Source organism: Phasianus colchicus, chromosome 15 (genome assembly GCF_987193195.1).
Source record: "Phasianus colchicus chromosome 15, bPhaCol1.hap1.1, whole genome shotgun sequence".
Lineage (NCBI taxonomy): Eukaryota > Metazoa > Chordata > Aves > Galliformes > Phasianidae > Phasianus > Phasianus colchicus.
The window spans coordinates 2660956-2679521 of record NC_143450.1 but is presented as its reverse complement, the minus strand read 5'-3'; the positions used below and the strand labels follow the sequence as shown (position 1 = coordinate 2679521).

The 18566-nt window shown below is 49.3% G+C and overlaps 2 long non-coding RNA genes across 3 annotated transcripts; one reads left to right on the top strand and one right to left on the bottom strand.

Moving 5' to 3' along the window:
* Nucleotides 1–2210: 2210 nt before the first annotated feature.
* Nucleotides 2211–7871, bottom strand: LOC149915872 (uncharacterized). 2 transcript variants are annotated; one of them, XR_016471424.1, is made up of 3 exons: nucleotides 7766–7871; nucleotides 5234–5309; nucleotides 2211–2853 (listed from the first exon to the last, which is right to left on the bottom strand). It is a non-coding gene; the product is annotated as an uncharacterized LOC149915872 (long non-coding RNA). The 2 variants fall into 2 exon arrangements; XR_016471423.1 differs by lacking the exon at nucleotides 2211–2853 and adding an exon at nucleotides 3971–4093.
* LOC116231886 (uncharacterized) lies at nucleotides 6243–11775 on the top strand. The gene is made up of 3 exons (XR_004167556.2): nucleotides 6243–7536; nucleotides 9187–9319; nucleotides 11048–11775. It is a non-coding gene; the product is annotated as an uncharacterized LOC116231886 (long non-coding RNA).
* The last annotated feature ends 6791 nt before the right edge of the window (nucleotides 11776–18566 follow it).

Below are 18566 nucleotides of genomic sequence, written 5' to 3'. Positions count from 1 at the left end.
CCCTGGTTCACCTGTACTGCTTGTGCCTCCCTGGTTTGGAAAACGGGAACTCCAGTGGAAAGCAACCTGCTGCCCACAACTGGAGTGCGTAATAAGGTGTATGTTTTATATGGGAGAGAGTATTAATGGGACTTAGTGGATATAAGAGTCTCCACGGCATCATAAATTCCCTAGACAAGCTTTTGGTGTCATATTGCTTCTTGTTATAATGAAGGGGATTTGAATAGGATGTAATGTAGTTGGGAGCTAAGATATGGCAGCAATTTATCAGGAGAATCTGCTGCCGCGCTTGGGAAAATGAAAGCTTTTTTAGATATAGATACAGATGGATTGGAAATGGACTTGCTTCTCACACGAGAGGCTCCTTTATCACCAATAATATCAGGACAAATACTGCTTTGCACTTGGCACTGCCTCTAATTGCATTAACATATCAGTTGCGAGTGGTAATGCTTCCAGCCAGAAACTCATCACCAGCAGAGCCTCTGGCATCCGAAGAAGGGTGCCAGCTGCTTGTAGGTGTGAATATTGTCATAAATGGGATTTCGTAAGCAGAAGTAAAAGATCCACTCGTATCTCTTTCTGTAGTAAATGAAGCAGCTCCTTGCTTTGCAGCTCCTTATTCCCCTTCCCTGGCTGGCAGCATGTGCATGGATGAATGCAGAGGAAGGAAGAGAAACTTTTGGGGGAATAAAGGAAAGGTTTACACCATAGGGACAACGTCTCCTGTGAGTTCTCAGAGGATAAACTTTCTGTTTTTGTATCAACTCACTGCCACCCTGCAGTGGGACAGCGTGTGTCTAATCTTGGCATGATAAAGAACATAGAACACTGGGGAATAAGCCAGGAAGAGAACTTAAAAAGTACCTTAAAATAAAGTATGGGGACAAAATATGATGTCATAACCACATTACTCTCCCTGGCTGGGATAGCTGGAGGGGATCTGCACAAGGCAGTTTGCACAGCAAGTGCAGAAAGACCATCTGATGTCCCATTGTCTCAAGTATGCATGGCTGGCCACCATACTCCTTATATAATGGGTGCTGTCCATCCTGCAACAGCAGCCCTGACGCATGACTTGTGCACACTGTGCACCTGCATGGGCTCCAATGGGCACTAACTTTCCCAACTGCCTGCACTTGGGCTCCCCACCCAAACCTCCAGCAGCTCTACTTAAATTCAGACCTAAGCCTCTACCTCTGCTTTGCTGCAAGTGTTCCTAATTCGGAGGGGTTTTCATGGCCGGATTTTGGACCTGGCTCAATTGTTTTACTTCAGGGCTGCATTGTCACTGTCTTGGTCTCATGCAGGCTGTGCCAGTCCTGAGTGCTGCCCTGTTCTGGCTCTGTTTTGATGCTCCTTCACACTGAAGCAGAAGAAGATTGGGGAAGCAGAGCTGTGCCCTCAGAGCTGGTCTTCTCCCCAGCTTCCTTGGTTTGGCCATGCAGCAATCCCCTGGCAAGCAGGGTTGTTGTGTGGGACAAAAAAAGAAACATAGAGGTGCCTATACACTTTATGGATACTCTAACTTTTCTGCTTGCTGAGCACCGAAGGACTGTGCTGCCCAAACAGACATCACTGAGTTCACAGAAGGAGCTGAAGTACGTCCTTCCTGCTTGCATCCCTGGTGGCCTCTCTGTGCTCTCATGGCTTTTTGAAGGTCAGCCTGATGCTGAGATTGTGATGCTGGGTATAGATAATGTTTGGGATTGCTCTGCTTTCTGCATGCACTGATAGCAGAATCTGTAAATGGGGTACCCAGGCAGCATGAGGACATGTGCCAGGGCTTCAGTGGGGAGGAGGAAAGGGTTCTGATGGGGAAAATGAAGCTTTTCCTAAAACAAATCCTTAACTGGGCATGATTTCTCTGGTGTCTGCCCTCAGTTCACGTTAAATCTGAATGACCTCCTCCCAGTTCTCAGAGGGACATTTGGGCTGTGATTTGGGTGGGAAAGGGAAAGATTCAGATCTGTTCTGTCACTGCTTGTGGGGTTTCTTAAGTGTCAGCTACTCAGGATGTAAATGCTGCATATATCAGGGTACTCAGAATTTGGCTCATTCTCTTTTGATCTCATATTTGTGTCTTTTTCAAGGCTTTGAATCTGTTTATACACCCCACCCCCTTCTTTTCTCCTTTATAACTCTAATCATCCCTTTTAGCTTCTAAAGATAGGGTAATGTTGTGATAAGGAAAAAGTAATTTTGCAGCTTGACCTAAAAATGGGCATGGTTGGATATAGTCAATCCTAGGAATGCAGTTTCAGAATTAGGCACAACTTCCAAAAGTCCAAATCTGGAGTTTTCTTGTGCTGTGTGCTAGGTGACCCTTGGGGCAGCTTGTGCTGTCCCCCTGCCACAAAAGCCTGGCGCTGGGACTTTGGCTGAAGTCCAGGAGCAAATAGGAAGGCTGGGGTGGAGGTCTGATATGCTTACGTTGGCTTTGATGGCTTTAAGAAGTGCCATGGCAACGGTGTTAGCTGGATAATTAATATTGCACACAGGACTATGGTGCAGGCAGAGAAGACAGTGCTTGAAATCCACAGAACCCGTCTGCATGGCTCTGCTGTTCCAGTTGGATGTGGGCTGTTCTGTCCCAGGACCAGCAGGGCATGGGAAAGGCCAGAAAACCTATATGCAGTGCCCCAGCCATCCCTATTTCTAGCACAAGGTTTGACCTGTGGACACAGCACTGATCCTGCTGGAAAGGACCAGGGCACTGCTGTGTGCTGTGCTCCTGATTTCCTCATCCATAAGAGGGAGAACAGAGAGCCAAGGCGAAGCTTCTCCAGGATGCCTCCTGCAAGAGGCATTAGATCTCCCACCTGTGCAGCCACGAGCTTAGTGAAGTGCGTTCTGCAAAAGGAAAAAGGCATCTTTGGTTAGATCTGAGAGCTGACTTTGTTTGCTGTGTGATGCTGGATAGAAGAAACATCCATTGGGAGCGCCTGCTGGTATATCAGCTCTCAGCATGTCAGGAATGGTGGAACTGAGACTCCCCAACACCCCTAGAAAGAAGCATGCCTCCAGTGGTGGAGGCCCTGGAGGTGTTCAAGAAAAGGGTAGATGTGGCATGGAGGAATGTGGTTAGTGGGCACGGTGGGGTTGGGTTGATGATTGGACTGGATGCTCTTAGTGGTCACTTCCAAACTTAACAATTCTATGGTTCTAAATGCTGGGGAGAAAGGTGATGTGAGAATTCTAAACCAGTACAGCCCTGCCACACAGCACCAGCAGTTCCCACTGTTCTGGCAGCCCCCAACCTGCCATCATACTTTGGGGTCTGGCTCCTGTCATCCCATCCTGCCCTCTGGACATTCCCTTCAGGTGGATGTGCTCAGCTCCTTTGGAGAAAGGAGAAATTTCCCTTCCTTGGGGCTTCCACACTCTGCAGGGAGCAGCAGCAAGCATGAGGAAGGGTTGGATTTCCTTGCCAGAGCCTTTATCAGAAGATATAATGCACAATACCCACAGTGAAGTGTGAACAAACAAAATGAGCAGCTCTGCTGTTCATTAACGCAGCGTAGGTGTTGGCTTATATGAGGAAAGTCAACCTACTGTTGCTGTGGGGAGCTGTTAAGTTGAATAGCAGCGGCCTGCTGTAAGTGAAGAGGTACCGGACTGAAAGGAGGAATGTTGCTATTGTAATTGCATCTGCCATAATGAGGAGCTTGGGAGTGGGGCTGATAAGCAGCTAGATAACACACTAATGAGCAGGATGGCTACGGGCTGTCAAAGGACTAGCTCAGGCATCCGCAGGACCCCCATGGTATTGTAGGAGAAGGAAGTGCGGACCAGGAAACAGCCAAATATAGCATTTAAAAGATGTATAGGGTGAACCGAGCACTTAATGCTGATAATAATTGGAGCTTGAGGGTGTGCTTAGTGTATGAATAAAGTAATTAACCAATTAAAAATGCACAAGAGACACATGATAGAAAATGATAACCAACAGGAAAATGATTGATGCCCCGTGCAGGGAGCGGCAGCAGTCGGTGTGCATTATTAGGAAACGCCTGGTCTCTTCAGATACCGACCCACTGGGTACTCTTTGATCACTGGTCTCCAGCGTTGTGCTTGCCACCTGCTGTGCTGCCTGTGTGATAAATTGTTTGGAATTAATTCTCTCCCTCCCTTCAGGAAACAGACTCTTGAAAATGTTGGGATCCTCTCTAGCTGGCTTTGAAATGACCAAGCATGTGGCATGGCCTGGGGGCAGCTGCTCTCTGGAGCAACGGTGCCGGAGCAGAGCAGCAGCCAACACCGTGTGGCACACGCACAAGTCCCTGGATGAGCCGGGGGGGAGTTAATCTGGTGATGCGTGATTGCATTCTCCTTTTGCTATTTTCTTCTGTTGAGGTCTCCAGAAAATGTCAGTAAGAAAGACGGAGGCTTCACAATAGTACACAACAGTGAAGGTCATCTGCATGGCTGGAATTCAGGTGCCTTCTGGATGAGCACTGTGGCTCACTCTTTCTTGCGCAGCTGCAATTTCATTTTTGCCAGATCCAGCCCTGGGAATGTAGCTGCGGTTGTGCCAGCATAGGGTTCCTGCTGGGTGCTGTGGACCTTTCATTTGCTACCAGACTGGGAAAGTGCTGAGGCAGAAGACAAGCCATGGGAAGGGAAAAGGACCAATGAGATGGGATGCTGCCCTGGAGAACCACGTGTAATTCTTATCTTTGCTCCCATCTGATAGCCAGCAATTTGTGTACACCATATATTTCACCTGGGACTTCTCACGTGTTCTCCACTTCCCAGCATCTGGCTGGAGGCTCTGCTGCTTGAATTAAGGCTTAGAGTTGCGCTATAACCAGAGTTAGTGGGAACTTTACTCTGAAAATAAAACCCGTCCTTGTAATGAGCTTACTGGAGAAAAATGTCAGGGACTGGGTGTCTCAGATCGGGCATCTAAAACTAATGGGTCTATTTAATCTTCATAAACCTGATTCTGCATTACAGAGTCTTGTGCAAATGAATTCATGAACATCCGTGAAGCACTTGGGTACCAGAACGATGAGTTTCATAGAAAAGCAGATGAGGACATTAATATTTCTCTGTTTGTTGCAAGAATGGTGGGCAGTGGCTGGTAAATAAGGCAGCAATAAAAAATGAGGATGAAATACAAAGTAAGAGATTGTGCTCATGCTCAGCAGCATCACATCGAGCTGTTGGCTTGGTAACCTCACTGCTGCTTCCATGTGGGTTTTGCTCTGAGTTCAGGGTGTTGACTTACCTTGGTGATGGTCCTGTGCTATCCCTCTGCCACAGAGTATTCTTGGGCCAGAGAAGGCCACAAAGCAACTTGCCAGCTGTGGATATGTTGTAGGTTAAAAATAAAACAGCTTCAGCTTCAAAGATTTCAGCTCACAGATATGAAGTGCTGCACCTCTTCAGCATCTCATTTTCTCTGCAGCACCTACCCTTCCTAGGCAGGAGGTGCTGCTGAGGTTGGGGCTCCTGTTTGGAGATGCTGGAGTTCACAGAATGACAGAATGGCCTGGGTTGGAAGGCATCTCAAGGATCATGAAGCTCCAACCCCCCCACCACAGGCAGGGCCACCAACCTCCCCTTTAATACTAGACCAGGCTGCCCAGGGCCCTATCCAACCTGGCCTTGAACACCTCCAGGGACGGGGCATCCACAACCTCTCTAAGCAGCCTGTGCCAGCACCTCACCACTCAGTCTGTAAAGAACTTCCCCCTGACATGAAGACCGAGCAGATGAGTGTCATGTCTGTGCTGCACCAAAGCACGGTGACAGGGGTTGAGATGCTGTGCCCACTTGACACGGATGCTGTCTCTAGGGATGTGGGATCAAACTGTGTGCTGCAGTGCCTCAGCAAGCTGCAGGGATGTAGCCAGAAGTTTCTTCTTGCTTCTTTTTCCCCCATCCTACAGCCTATTTTAAATGTGTTAGTACATACAGTAAGCTTACATGATATGCTGTGATTTATAGATAGATGTATCCTGTCTACCAGCTCCTTTCCAGGCCTGATAAGTAGCAAGGCTGGCATCTGCCTCTCTGTAGATGTGTCTTTGAGCTGCTGCAGCCAAGCAGCAGACCTGGTGTCTCAAGAGGACAGCAGTCACTATGCAAACAGAGTAAGCTTCCCCCAGAGCCCTGCTGCTCTGCCCAGAGAGCAGGGACAAGCCAAGCTGTGATCCCCTCTATGTCTGCATCTGCAAAGGAGTCGGGAAAACAAACAGGTTTTCTTTTTTTTTTTTTTTTTTTAACCCTCTTTACACTGTTGCTTTGCTCTCCCTGTCACAGAATCACAGCATGTCTTGAGCTGTGTGGGACCCACATGGACCATTGAGTCCAGTCCCTCCTGTTGTACTGCACATCCTTTCATCTTTCTCCTTTTTTCCTTCTTCTCTCACCACAATGGTCAAATTATCGACTCAAGGCTGTTTATCTGAATATTTCATCCCCCTGAGCCTTCCCACAATACAACTTGAAGTATTGATACGTTTTTGTGCTTATTATTTCTAATGGCTTATTCATTCCCTTCCCTCCTCACAATAGAGCCTGTAGGGTGACCTCAACTGTAAGGAATGGCAAAGGACTGAGTGAAAAGGCACTCTACCTTGGGGTGTGACATACCATCTAAAGGACAGGATTCTTCTTGTCTGTGTGATTAAATGCCATAAGTACATCTGCTCTGCCTGAAAACATGCTTCTGCACTCTGCCACAGAAAGAGTTTGGTCCCTTGAATAAATGAGCCTGAGCTCTGGACTCAAAATCCACGGCTTATGAGCATGCTACAGATATTAGTCACATTGTCTAATGCAATGCTGGAAAGCCCTTGGATGCTACAGCGACAGGCACAGTGTGAGCACTTGTACGAACTAGAATAAAAAAGCTGCTTCCTGCAAGCAGTCATGAGCAGGCTTAATGTAATTCAGTTTCTAGCAGAGGAAGTCTGCCCGACCCACTCATTTTCCCTCCCTCTCTGCTGAATGAGTTTGATATCTGTGTTATTGAAGAAGAGTCAAGTCAAATAGAAGAGGCTTGCGTTTATGTCCTGATTCAGAAAAGCGCTTGAGAACCTACTTAGCTTTAAGGTGATGGTTAGAGCTGAGCATCTGTGTGAGTGCTCTGCTTCACTTGGGCCGTGACCCAGATCCAAAGCAAGCCCTGTGTACCTGATGTGGTCCTACAAGAAAGCTCATTCCTTGTATTAATGAGGTAGACTTTCTCAAAATCCTATTCAAGTTGTCCAAGTGGGGTAGATAATCTCTCCCCATTTCTCTGATGTTAATCTTTCTCTTTATGCCCCAACAAAGTCTCAGAGCTCCTCAGCCTTGGTGGAGATGCACACACCCAGGCAGCAGAGCATCCTGTGTGCCCCCCAAGAGTGTCGGAGCACCACAACACGTCTTGCTGGTGAGGGAGGCAGGCAGGGGGTAGGAGGGCAGCGGGGTCCTCCTCTGTGATGTGCTGGTGAGAGCAGGGCAAGAACACAGGAACAGTGCCCTGACATCATGCAGTTCTGTGTTATGGCTTAAAAATGAGTCTTGTTGCATGATCGTGAGGTAAGACAATGGTACAGTTAATATTAGGAATAACCACAAACGTTCTTGCAAGGGATAATGAAGTCTGAAAGGCTTTGAACCATTTTGTGGAATTTGGCTCTCTCCCTGCATAGATTTCATCTTCCTGGGCAGACACGTTGGCCACACCCTCGTGCTCACAGATTTCCCCGTGGCTCACTGAACCTGAGCCTTTCCATTGAAACCAACCACATCTGTGTTCCTTTCCCACCTTCCATCCACCACCTGGGCACTTTGAGATGGGGCACAGAAGGAACCCTTGCAGGCTGCACTCTGGTGTGTGTCCTGAGCCTTCTCCCTGCCTGACCCCTCCTTAGGCTCCCAGCATTCTGCCCTCACTCTTCTGTCACCCATTGTGAGGTCCCAGGCCCTAGCCCCCCCCCCCCCCCATGGAACCCATCTCCTGCTGCATCCCACCCCCCCATAGACAGTGTCCCACAGGGGCCAGCTCAGTGAAGAGCAGATTAAAAAGGATCTCCATTGTGAAAAATGTCAATATTTACATTCTCTGAGTTAAGTTGTTCTTTTTCCGACTTTCTCCCCTAAGTGCCTGATCTACTGTTTTGAAAAGGCACGGACCTAAGAGCAACACAACCAGGAACTGACAGAATTAATAAAAGAGAGGCTGGGGCTTATGAAAATAAGATGATATTAACAAGATAATTATCTCTCATCAAATTAGTCCAGATGGAGCCAAGCCAAGCTCCACTCAGTAGCCTAAAAGGAAAGGAACTGGCAGGGGAAGCTATTTGTACAACAACAATAGAAGAGCTCTGCCCTTCTCCAGGAAAGGGCTCAGAGCAGTGAGACACCACTGTGATAAGCACTTTATAAATGCAGATAGAGGGAACCTTTTGTCTGAGGAGCTGGGAGCCGTTTCCAGCACAGTAGCGCAGCTCAGGAGTGGGATGGAGCACGGCTCCCAAAGGGCTGCAGCTTGGAGTGCCCTGGGATGCTCATGTAGCACTGCTTGGCGGTGCTACCTGCTGCCCTCTGCTATTTTTCTTACTCCTTTCTCTCATCTCCTTCCTCGTATTTTTTTTCTCTGCTCTTAAGGCCGGAGGATTTATTTTTTCACCTGCATGCCTATCTGGGTTTAACTTGGATTTAGCCTCGCTGGAGACCTCTCGTTGCTTTAATCTCCCTCTTTATCTTCGTCTTTCATCAAAACAAGGCAGCTGGGTGTAGGACCTCACTGGTACACCTCGCCTGAGCGCAGCGTTCCCACCGCTCCATGGGCGGTGCTGGGGAAGGGGCTCCCTCAGACACCAGGGTGGCCATAGCAGTCAGAAAAGATCTTGGGAGATGTCAGCAGTTTTCTGACCCTGCATTGAAGTGTTGCCCAGTGTTGGACCCTAAACCCACTCCAAAGAACCACCCTACTGTGGCTGAGCAACCTGCTCAGCTACCAAGCAAAGAAATCCCGCATTTCACCCCCTAAGGCTTCCAAAGTAGAGGCTTGTTTTCGCAATTACACCACCAGCTGTATTTCAGGCATCTCAACTCATTTTGTTTTCACTCTTTCTTGCTGTTTATGTGGCCGCTGTTTCCCTGTGCGAAGCACCTGCAGGCTCTCGGTGTGCTTCATTTCGTAACCTACCTCTGAGCCACTGCCTTCTCCTGTTCCCCTAGATGGCAACTTAAGACAAGCATTCCTGCAGCTGGGAGCCATGCCGGGCAGGGAGGAGAGGGCAGCAAAGCAGATGAATTCCACAGTGCCATTCTGTCACCAACCAGACAAATGCCACCTCGGGCTGCCTTGTGGGTAAGCCTCCTGTGGGAGTTTCTCTCAGATGAGCAGGTTGGGCTCTGCATTCTTCACTTGCTGGAAATGTCATGGATCCGTAAACTCAGTTGTTGGGTTTGCAAGGGAACAGGTGGATGCTTCTGAGCTCCAGAAACCTGTCAGGTTGATTCTATACCCCATGGAGAGGTGCCCAGTGTCTGGTCTGTGTCCTCTGGGCACAGGGAGGTGTTTGGACCGTATTTTAGAGAGCATCTTGGAAAGAGATCCCAGGAGCTGAATGCTTGCTGAGCAGGTGTTGGGTGTGGGATACATGACCATCACGGTGGGCACGGCCTTGTGCAGACTCCCAGATCGGTCCTATTTTCATAGATCTCACTGCCCAGTTGTCCAGGGCTTGCTGTGCTTGAGAGACCACCCCTGTGTGGGGGGATTGGTGCTGTGCCCCAGATGCTGCAACCATCAGCTCTAACTTGACTTCCCTCAGCAGAGAATCACAGAATGGCTTACACTGAGGGGCACCTAAAATATCATCTGGTTCCTACCCCCCTGCTGTGGGCAAGGTGCCCCAAACCAGCTCAGGTTGCCCAGGGCCCCATCCAGACCGCTCTTGGGCACCTCCAGGGATGGAGCACCCATTGCTCTCTGGGCAGCAGTGCCAGGGCCTCACTGCCCTCTGAATGTTGCAGCATAATTTGCTGTGGAGCTCGGGGCTCAGTAAATAAATGAACGTACGTTGTGGAGCAGCTGAATGAGCGAATGAAGACTTTTGGCCTCTTCTGGCAGTGGAGAAAGCCACGCTCACCCCATGCGCCAGGCTGCTGAGGTCTGCCAAGTGCAAAGCCATCTGAAAAAAAAAAAAAAAAAAAAAAAAAGGCAAAACGATTCAGTGAGCTAGAAAATGCTTGGGCTGTTGTGTGAAATTCCTCTGCACAAACCCTGTCACTCCTCCTCAGCCTTGCACCCAGCTTTGCCTTTGATGGGCATCGCTCGCATTAATTGGAGGCGACAGGGTGCCGGGGAGTGATCGGGTGGGTCTCCTGGCGTCACACCCCGGCCATCCCTCTGCTCTCACTGTCCCTTTGCTCCTTCTCCTGGCCTGCTGCCAGCCACTTGCCACCGAGATCACAGAAGGGGCAAGAGGCAAAATGTTTGGTGCCACTTCCAATTAGTAAATTATTTTATCTTCTGGTTCCTCACTCTAAATCTGTTATGGCGGCTGGAAAATGCCTCCCTTAGCTGACTAGATGGATGCACAGGATATTTTTTTAATTTGAAGGAGGGGGAGAAAAACTCATAGGCATCCTCAGATCTGTTCTCCACTCCACCTCCAGCCCCCAGCTCTGCTGGAGCGGAGAGCCCAGGGAAACCTGCCCAGTTGCTGTGTTTGTGTCGTGGAGCAGGGAGCGATCCCAGCACTGATAGCTGCCTGCTGGCTCCACGCGCAGAAATGTGGCCTGACATGGGGAGATGGCCCTAGAGCAGGGCTGCTCTCCTGGGGCTCTGCAGCCTGTCACCGTGCGTGGCTCACTCGTATCCTGATGGGACGGGGATGACCCCATGGCACCTCTGCTTCCAACTGCTGGGCAGCAAGCGGAGAGAGCAGGAGTGGGGAAATCCTGAACACAAATCGCAACCAGAGGCTGTATGTGAAGGTGGGCTGAGCTGGGGGTGGATGATTTGTGAATATCTTGGCCCTGCAGATACCTTGAGCTGATCCCCTCTTCCCCTCCAAATGTCATTTTTCAGCTGCTGTGACCACCATGGAGAGAGATCTGCATTCAAGCACCACACACTGTGCATGAGTTCAGGAATGCAAACCTCATCTTGGCACAGCCTGGAGAGCAAAGGATTGAGCAAGAGTCCTGGAGGGAAGGACTGAGGATATCACCCAGTTTATAAAGAAGCAAGCTGCTGGAGTGCTCAGAGCATGCCCTGGGTGGGCAATGCAGCTTGCCAGAGATATCACACCTTGCAGAGGCTGCCGAGACCCTGCCACGAGCCAGCAGTGCTTGAGGGCATCACACAGAGGAACCAGGCTCTCCCGAGCAGACAAGGCTCTAAAAAAACCTTAGACACAGCTAAATGAGTGGCAAAGATAAAAGAGCAGAGATAAGAGATTAGAACTCGTATATGACAACAACACAATCTTCATATCTGCGGTAGATGAGCAGGTAAAAGAGCCGTATTCAAGCACTTGAAGTATTGTCTTGAGAAACACGGAGTAATTAGCCTATCAGGAGGTGGATCATACTTTGCTTGCCTTGAATTCGGGATGGGGTTGCAAAGGAAGTTTGGGTCACCTGTAAATGGGGATCTCTGTACAAACTGGGGGTTGCTGCATTGTGAATGCTGCTGTGCTGGGAGGGCTGCCTTCTCTTTAATTACAAAGGTAAAATGGCCTTAATCTGAACAGAGCAAACAGTCTGACACTATTGACGCCCAATTTACACTTATTAACATGCAGACAAAGCTGGTTTGTTTACCTCCTGGGTCTTTTAGCCACCAATTTGCTGACCATCTCCTTCCCAGGAACATGACCAAAGCCAGGAAGGTTTCTCCATCAGTAAATGTTATTTGGGTTTTTCTAAGCTTCCAGCTGTGTTGATCAGAGATATTTTGGGTATTGTTCTCTGCTATCTAAGGCACCACACCTCGCTGTAGTGGGTTCAGAGCAGGCCTCTATCTGCAGCCACATCTCTCATTAGGAAGTGTGCTTGTGGGAAGGTGAGAATAGCACAAGGGAGCACCTCATGTCTTAGCTTTGCCACAGGCTGATACTGGAAAATGCTGAGGAAGGGTTTGTGAGCAAGGTGAGCCCACAGATCTGGCTGCCGTAATGACAGCCTCCAGCAGCAGCAAGCAGGCTTCTGGTAAGAGGCTGGAGATTGTATCAGCACCTCGGGTTTTGATTCCTTGATGGATATCTATGCTGGTAATTTATGTCAATTTCTGGGCTCACCTATGCGGGACCACAGGGTCACGTAATCCCCAGCAACTCTTTTTAGTTCGTGTCAATCCCACTGCTCCATCATTTCACTTGTTGAGCTACTCAGCATTCCTCAGTGCTTCATAGGGAAAATTCATTCCCAAGTCCTCTTCCATCACATTTTCAGATCTCTTTAGCTCAGCTTCTTCCCAACAGTGGCCATTTCATAGCCCTGATCAGTTCCATCTTTCTTCTGCCAAGTGCTTTGGAAACCAGAGTTCCAAGGCAGCCAGGGCTTTTCGGAATGTACATGCAGCATGAACTTACACTTGGACAGAGAAATGCTTTTTTGATCACCCAGACCCAGGAACACAACCTTGGTTTGTCCTTTGCTGTTACCTAACCTGCTCCATCACTCTTTTGATGCCAAATAATGAAGTGCAGGCACTTGTTCTTCCAGACCCAGCAGTGCTTCAGGAGGTCCCATACCCAGCCCTGTGGCCCATCCTGTCGGGAACAACTTGCAGCAGGGAGATGAAAAACATCACAGTGTGTATAAGGAGGCAAAGCACAACCCTGCCAGTGTGCGCCAGCATTGTATTCCACTGTCTCCTAATGTTTGACTTTGAAATGCTAATGTTCTTTTAAAGTAGGTAATTTTCATGTAACTTCTATCTACAGGACTCAAAGGAGGTGTTTATTAAGATCCTGCCTGTCCTGGGGCATAGGTAATGAATTACAGAGCCTTTCCCTGACCAAAATCCAGCCTGGCTGCTCTGCACTGACGCCGTTCCCAGCCTCAGAAGCAGCAGGAGTGGCCAAGGTCTGGCAGTGCATGATCAGGGAGGTGCTGGGTGCAGCTCCCACCTCATTCCTTATTCCCAGGACCCTCCTCATGAGCCCCTGACCTGCTGGCAGGAAGGACACACCATCTCCTGGCTTGTGTGATCAGTCTGCACCCCAGTATTTGTGCTTAACCTCAGGGTGATACCTGCAGATCTGGTGGGGTGCAAGCTCAGGGTTTCTCAGGGGCTTTTGGGGAAGGAGAAGGAAGCTTGGTGATGACCTAGCTGGAGAGGAACAGAAAAACACAGCAGCATGAAGACTGATAGGTGTGCATACACCTGACATGCCATGCTTGTATGCCTCTCCACTAGGTCCTACCATGCTGGCTCCACCAGATCCCACCATTCAACCACTTTGATCATATCATCCAGGTTCTATCCTACCAGTGCTGGTAACCATGGTGTGTAGAATCATAGAATCATCGGGACTGGAAAAGACCTTCAAGACCATTTTGTGATGGGCATGACCACCCTCACCCATCTGAGGGTGGTCTTGGGGCTGCATCCTGGCACTGTAGGATGGCACCATGTCTCAGGGCTCCAGCCATGGGGCTAGGAGAGGAGCAGAACCAGACCCACAAGGGGCTTGGGGAAAAAGAGTAGGAGCCTTCTCTGGCTGTAGCCTGGAGGCTTTTTCTGGGCTGTGGCATGCTATAGCTATGCCATGAGCTCAGGGAGCTGGGGAGAAGTCGTTTCATTGCTGTAGCTTGTTAGGAAAGCAGGGTTTGCATGCTGTGCAACTGGCAGAGCAGCGATGCTTCCATAGAACCACACAGCAGCAGTGCCGAATGCTCTGCCCTGTGTGCCAGAGCAGATCCAGCCATGTGCAGAGCAAACAGCATCCCTAGAGCACCCCCTGAGCATCATACATGAGCCCAGGTGATATTTTTAACCAACATACTACAGACAAACTCTCTGCAAGCAGCAGACACCGACTTCATCTGAGTGTTGTTTATCCTGGGGGCACGGGGCAAGCCAGGAATGTGTCAGAGCCCGGCCAGCCGGGTGCTGTTTGTCCGAGAGTGTCTGGAGTCAATCTGTCTGGTTGGGCCCTGAGTCAGCTGGGGAGCGCTGCAGAAGAGCCCCAGAAGCAGGGGAGGAGTGGTTCGGACTGGCTTGGCTGGCTGGGGAGGCACCAGCCAGGCTTGGGATGACCAAAGATCCAGCCCCGGGCTCCCCAGCAGCATGGGCAAAGCTTAGAGAACTCATCCCATGACTGAAAAAGAGAAGGAAAATGAGATTTGTCAAAGCTTCTGTCCTGCTTTGAAGGGCCACTCCCAGCGCTAATGAAAGCCGTTCTGCACAGGGAAGCCTCCACAGAGGGCACGGCAGCCTGGGGAAGCACCGCAGCGCTAGGGACGGGAGATGATTCCCATGGTGAATCTCGCAGCACCTCCTAGCCTGGGATGCTCAGCGGAAACCGGCACCGGTTTGGAAGCGGGGAGCGGAGCCGATCCCTGCCTGCGTCACCACGGCGCACGGAGAGCTTTCTAGATGACTTGGCATGCTGTCCCGTTAATAATAGAAAGCGAGGCTGCCCGGATTCTGTGTTCTGGTGTGAATTATGCGCACAAAATACAATTTGCTTTGCTAATGGTTTTTTGCCGTTTTGGTGCTGGGGAACTTTTCAGAAATCATTACCATGCGCTCGGCTCTTTATATTTTTCTCTCTCTTCTCAGGCAATTTGTCAGAAGGGATTTTTTGACAATTTCACTGAACCATGCTTGAGAGCGGGTTAACCCCTCACGAGCTTAGAGCATTTTCCTCTCCTTTCCACTGGCTTGGAGTGGTTTGTTACGGCTGCCTTCATTAGCGGGAAGCTGGATGGACGGGCGGATGGATGGGTGGCTATCCGTTCCTTGGGCTCTGGATTCAAAATCCTCTTTGACATCCCCTGTGCATTCAAACTCTCAGTCCTCTGGATAATGAGAGACTCTCCATTCCTCAGGGACACCTAAACAGGAGGATAATTGCAGTGGTACTGTTAGGGATGTCTCCAAAAGCACTGAACCGTGGCACATCCCTGAGCTAGGTATGCACTGCCGGCACTCCCCAGGCACAGACTGGGCTCCTGCATGCTGCTTGCTCCTATGTTTGCTGGAGGAGTCCTCTGCAACCTTCAAACCTTGCACAGCGTCTGCCCCACACTCTCAAACACATCCAGGGCTTTTCTGCTCTGGATGTGAAGCTCTGCTATGCAGAAGGGTCAGATGGGGATGGAGGTGGCAAGCAGGAAAGGTGATGCTGCAAGCCCACTGGTGCCTACTAATCCTTTCTGTGGGATGTTTAGAGGTGTTTCATCACCACCACCACCTCTTCTCATTCAACAGAGCAGCACTGCAGGGAGATGTATTGGAGATATTTCTCAGGCCCCAGCCTACATTCACAGGATGCTTGTTTAGACACAAATGCCCTTTGAACACATGTGGACACTGAAGCACGTACATCCTGCCTAATTTATTTGCATCTGTATCAGCATCATCAAATTTTGCAAGCTAAAAGGAGAGGAGCAAGCACATCTGAAGTGACAAGAGACCATCCTGGGGGGACACAGATCCTGGAACAGGCAGCAGTGGGGATGTGTGGTCTCAAGCTGTTGCATCTTTGATTTTGCTATATTTTTGCAGTACCTGAGCAGGGCTGTCAGCCACTGTGCTGTAGCCAGAGGCTGGGGCAGCTGGCTCCCTCCCTCTGCCTGAAACTCCCTGAGCATGCTGGCTATAGCATCCCCTTTTCTTCTGTTGAGAAACTTCTGCCTGTGTGCCAGCCTAGGAGGGGCTCCTCTAGGGTGAATGCAATCCTTTTGTTCTTACTCATTATTCGGATTATTTCTGATGAGTTATTTCAAATAAGAAGTGAATGAGACTAGCTTGGACATTGATGGCTGAAGTCTTCCTGTTGAGCGATGCTTATCATCTCCAGCAGATGCTGCCAGGCACCAGGTCTGTTAATTGCTGCGGTGGTTTCTGTGATGTTGGCAGATGATGTCACATGTTAAGCCATTGGGTTTTCTGCCAGGTGAAGCTGGTGTGTGTCCTTGCTGTCTTTGGGGCTTCTGTGTCCTGCATGGCTCCCTATGGGTGATCGTTTATGGATCCACTTTGGCCATGGTGGGTTAATCTCTGGGATTTCCATGGAGCTGAAGATCCTTTTCTTTATTATTTCCCATCCTTCTCATTCATATTCTCCACAACCTCAGTTTTGGACGTGTGGCCCTTTAAAGCCCCTCCAGCATCTCAGACTCTGTGCCAAGCCAGGTCCATGTACAGAGATGCCAACTGGGCGGCAGCAGTGCTTGATGTAATGCTGGCAGCTTCCTCAGCTCTCTCTGGCCTGTGCTACCACCCCACTGCTTTTCCATGACAAATTAATCATTTAACCTCTCTGAGGTCACAGTTCCATTTACGAAAGCCAGCCCACAACACACAACTTTCAATTTGCAGCCCTACCAGAGAGGTTTCTCTGATACTGCTAAGGACATGAAGCCGGGCGGTTAAATGAGCAGGGAAGCCTATCACTTCGTGAAAGCATCTAAATATCTGCAATGTCACTTTGGTAAAGCATCACTTTCTGAAGTGAACTAAATCTCCACGATGTCAGCTCTTGGAGGACAAATCCTGTGGTTTTTTTCTTCATCTTCGTCGAGCTCATCTCTCAGGGATGGCTGATGCTTATTTTCCATCATTTTCATGAACACATTGAACCCAGCACCATTGTGCATGATCCCTCTGGTGAAACACCAGCATCTCTGGGTGGTTCATGAGCCCCGATGGAAACTCAGCAGTCCCAGGTGGCCTTGGGGAGGTCTGAGACTCACCTCCTCCAATGGGCTCTTAGCAGTCCAGCAAGGCGAGCATCAACAAGGGCACCTGACTTGCTCAGAGATTTACCTGAATCAATCCAGCATCACTTGGAAGGTCTCAGAACATGTAGCTGAAGGCCAAGTGTCTCTTCGAATTCTACGTGAAATATGCTGGACTGAATCCTTGAAAAATAACCCAGGCTCAAGGAACCTAGGAAGCTGGCCAGCACTAGGAGTCCTGTGCAGCTCAGAATGCAAAAAATAAATTGGAAAAGCAAAATAATTTTACATGAACTAAACCTTTAAATGAAACTGAGGAAATCCAAATCTCTAACTGTTGTGGTTTTTTGGAGCTAGAAAATTGCAACAATCTGTAGCCCATAACTAAATCCTCACAAATATGTGAATGTTGCTGTCAAGACCATTAAGAACCTTTGCAGGTGTCTTTTTTTGCCTTGAGAGCACAAAGCACCACGATATTCAAAAAACAATCTTCTGACCCACTTTCACATCCTTTCAGGTCACTCTCTGCATTGTGCCACCCCAACACAGGGGTTGTTGGTTGGAGAAGGGCACTTTTCTCCTTATAGATTTAATAACCCTCTTTCAGATGCATCCTCAGTCTGCAGAGCAGCTTGCTCTGAAGCTCAGGTAATGCCTACAGCCCTGGAAATGAGACTTGTGTATAGTTGGAACACAAGGGTAATAGACCCTCTTTGTCTGCACTCCTCATTTTACTCATTGTAACTTCTGCTAAAGGGCACCTCTGCTTCCTTCTACACCTGCTGCCTTGAATTTCTTCTTGCTCCTTCCTACTGTCTTGTCATTCCCCTCCTTTCAGGCAGCCCTTTATCTCCTGTACATTAATGCTGACCATCAGAACTGTGGTGCTGGGCATCCCTCACTTCTCCTCCTTTGATGTGCTGCTCCTTGGCTCCCAGCTCTCCCATCTCCATTGACCCAAGTCTTCATGGACTGCCACCAGAGCTCTCCATCCCTCCTGCCCATCCTTTCAGCTTCTTGCCATAATCCAGCATCGGGTGCTCGGTCCCCTGCCAAGCAGCTGCTCCCCCAGCACTGACCTTCCGCACGCAAGCTGCTGAGCAGCACGCTCAGGCATTTGTCACTTAACATCTTGATTACTGTCACTTCTGCCATCTCCAGAGTTGCTCCTAGACACGTCCCCTTCCATTTGGTTTCTGTTGCAATGCTTCGTGACCCACGCATGCAGAGATAATCGCATCAGAGAGCACGGGAATGGCTTCATGGACTCAGAGCAGAGGTTTCTGAAGCCAGAAGTGGGTAATTAGGGGAGAACGTGAGGAATTGGGCACATTGGGGTGATTTCCCTAGCTGTCCTGACCTTTCCATGCTGAGGGTTATGGCAGATTTGTGTCTAACAGCTGCAAGCAGAGCTGCCCTCCGTGGGTGTGCAGTGCCTTTCTGGATGCATCCTACAGCAGCAGCGAGCTCCTTGGTGTAATAATGAGCCATAAAAGAAGGTGCTTTCTTTTGTTTGTCTTAAACGAGTGGCAGGATAGTTTCATTTTCCTTCGTATATAATGAGAAGCCGTGAATAATCACTCACTAATCACTTTCTCTGAGCTATTCATGGCTTTACAAAACTAATCACATCCCCCTTTAGTCATCCCTGTTCAAGGCCAAAGAGCGTTATGTCTTCAGTCTCCTTA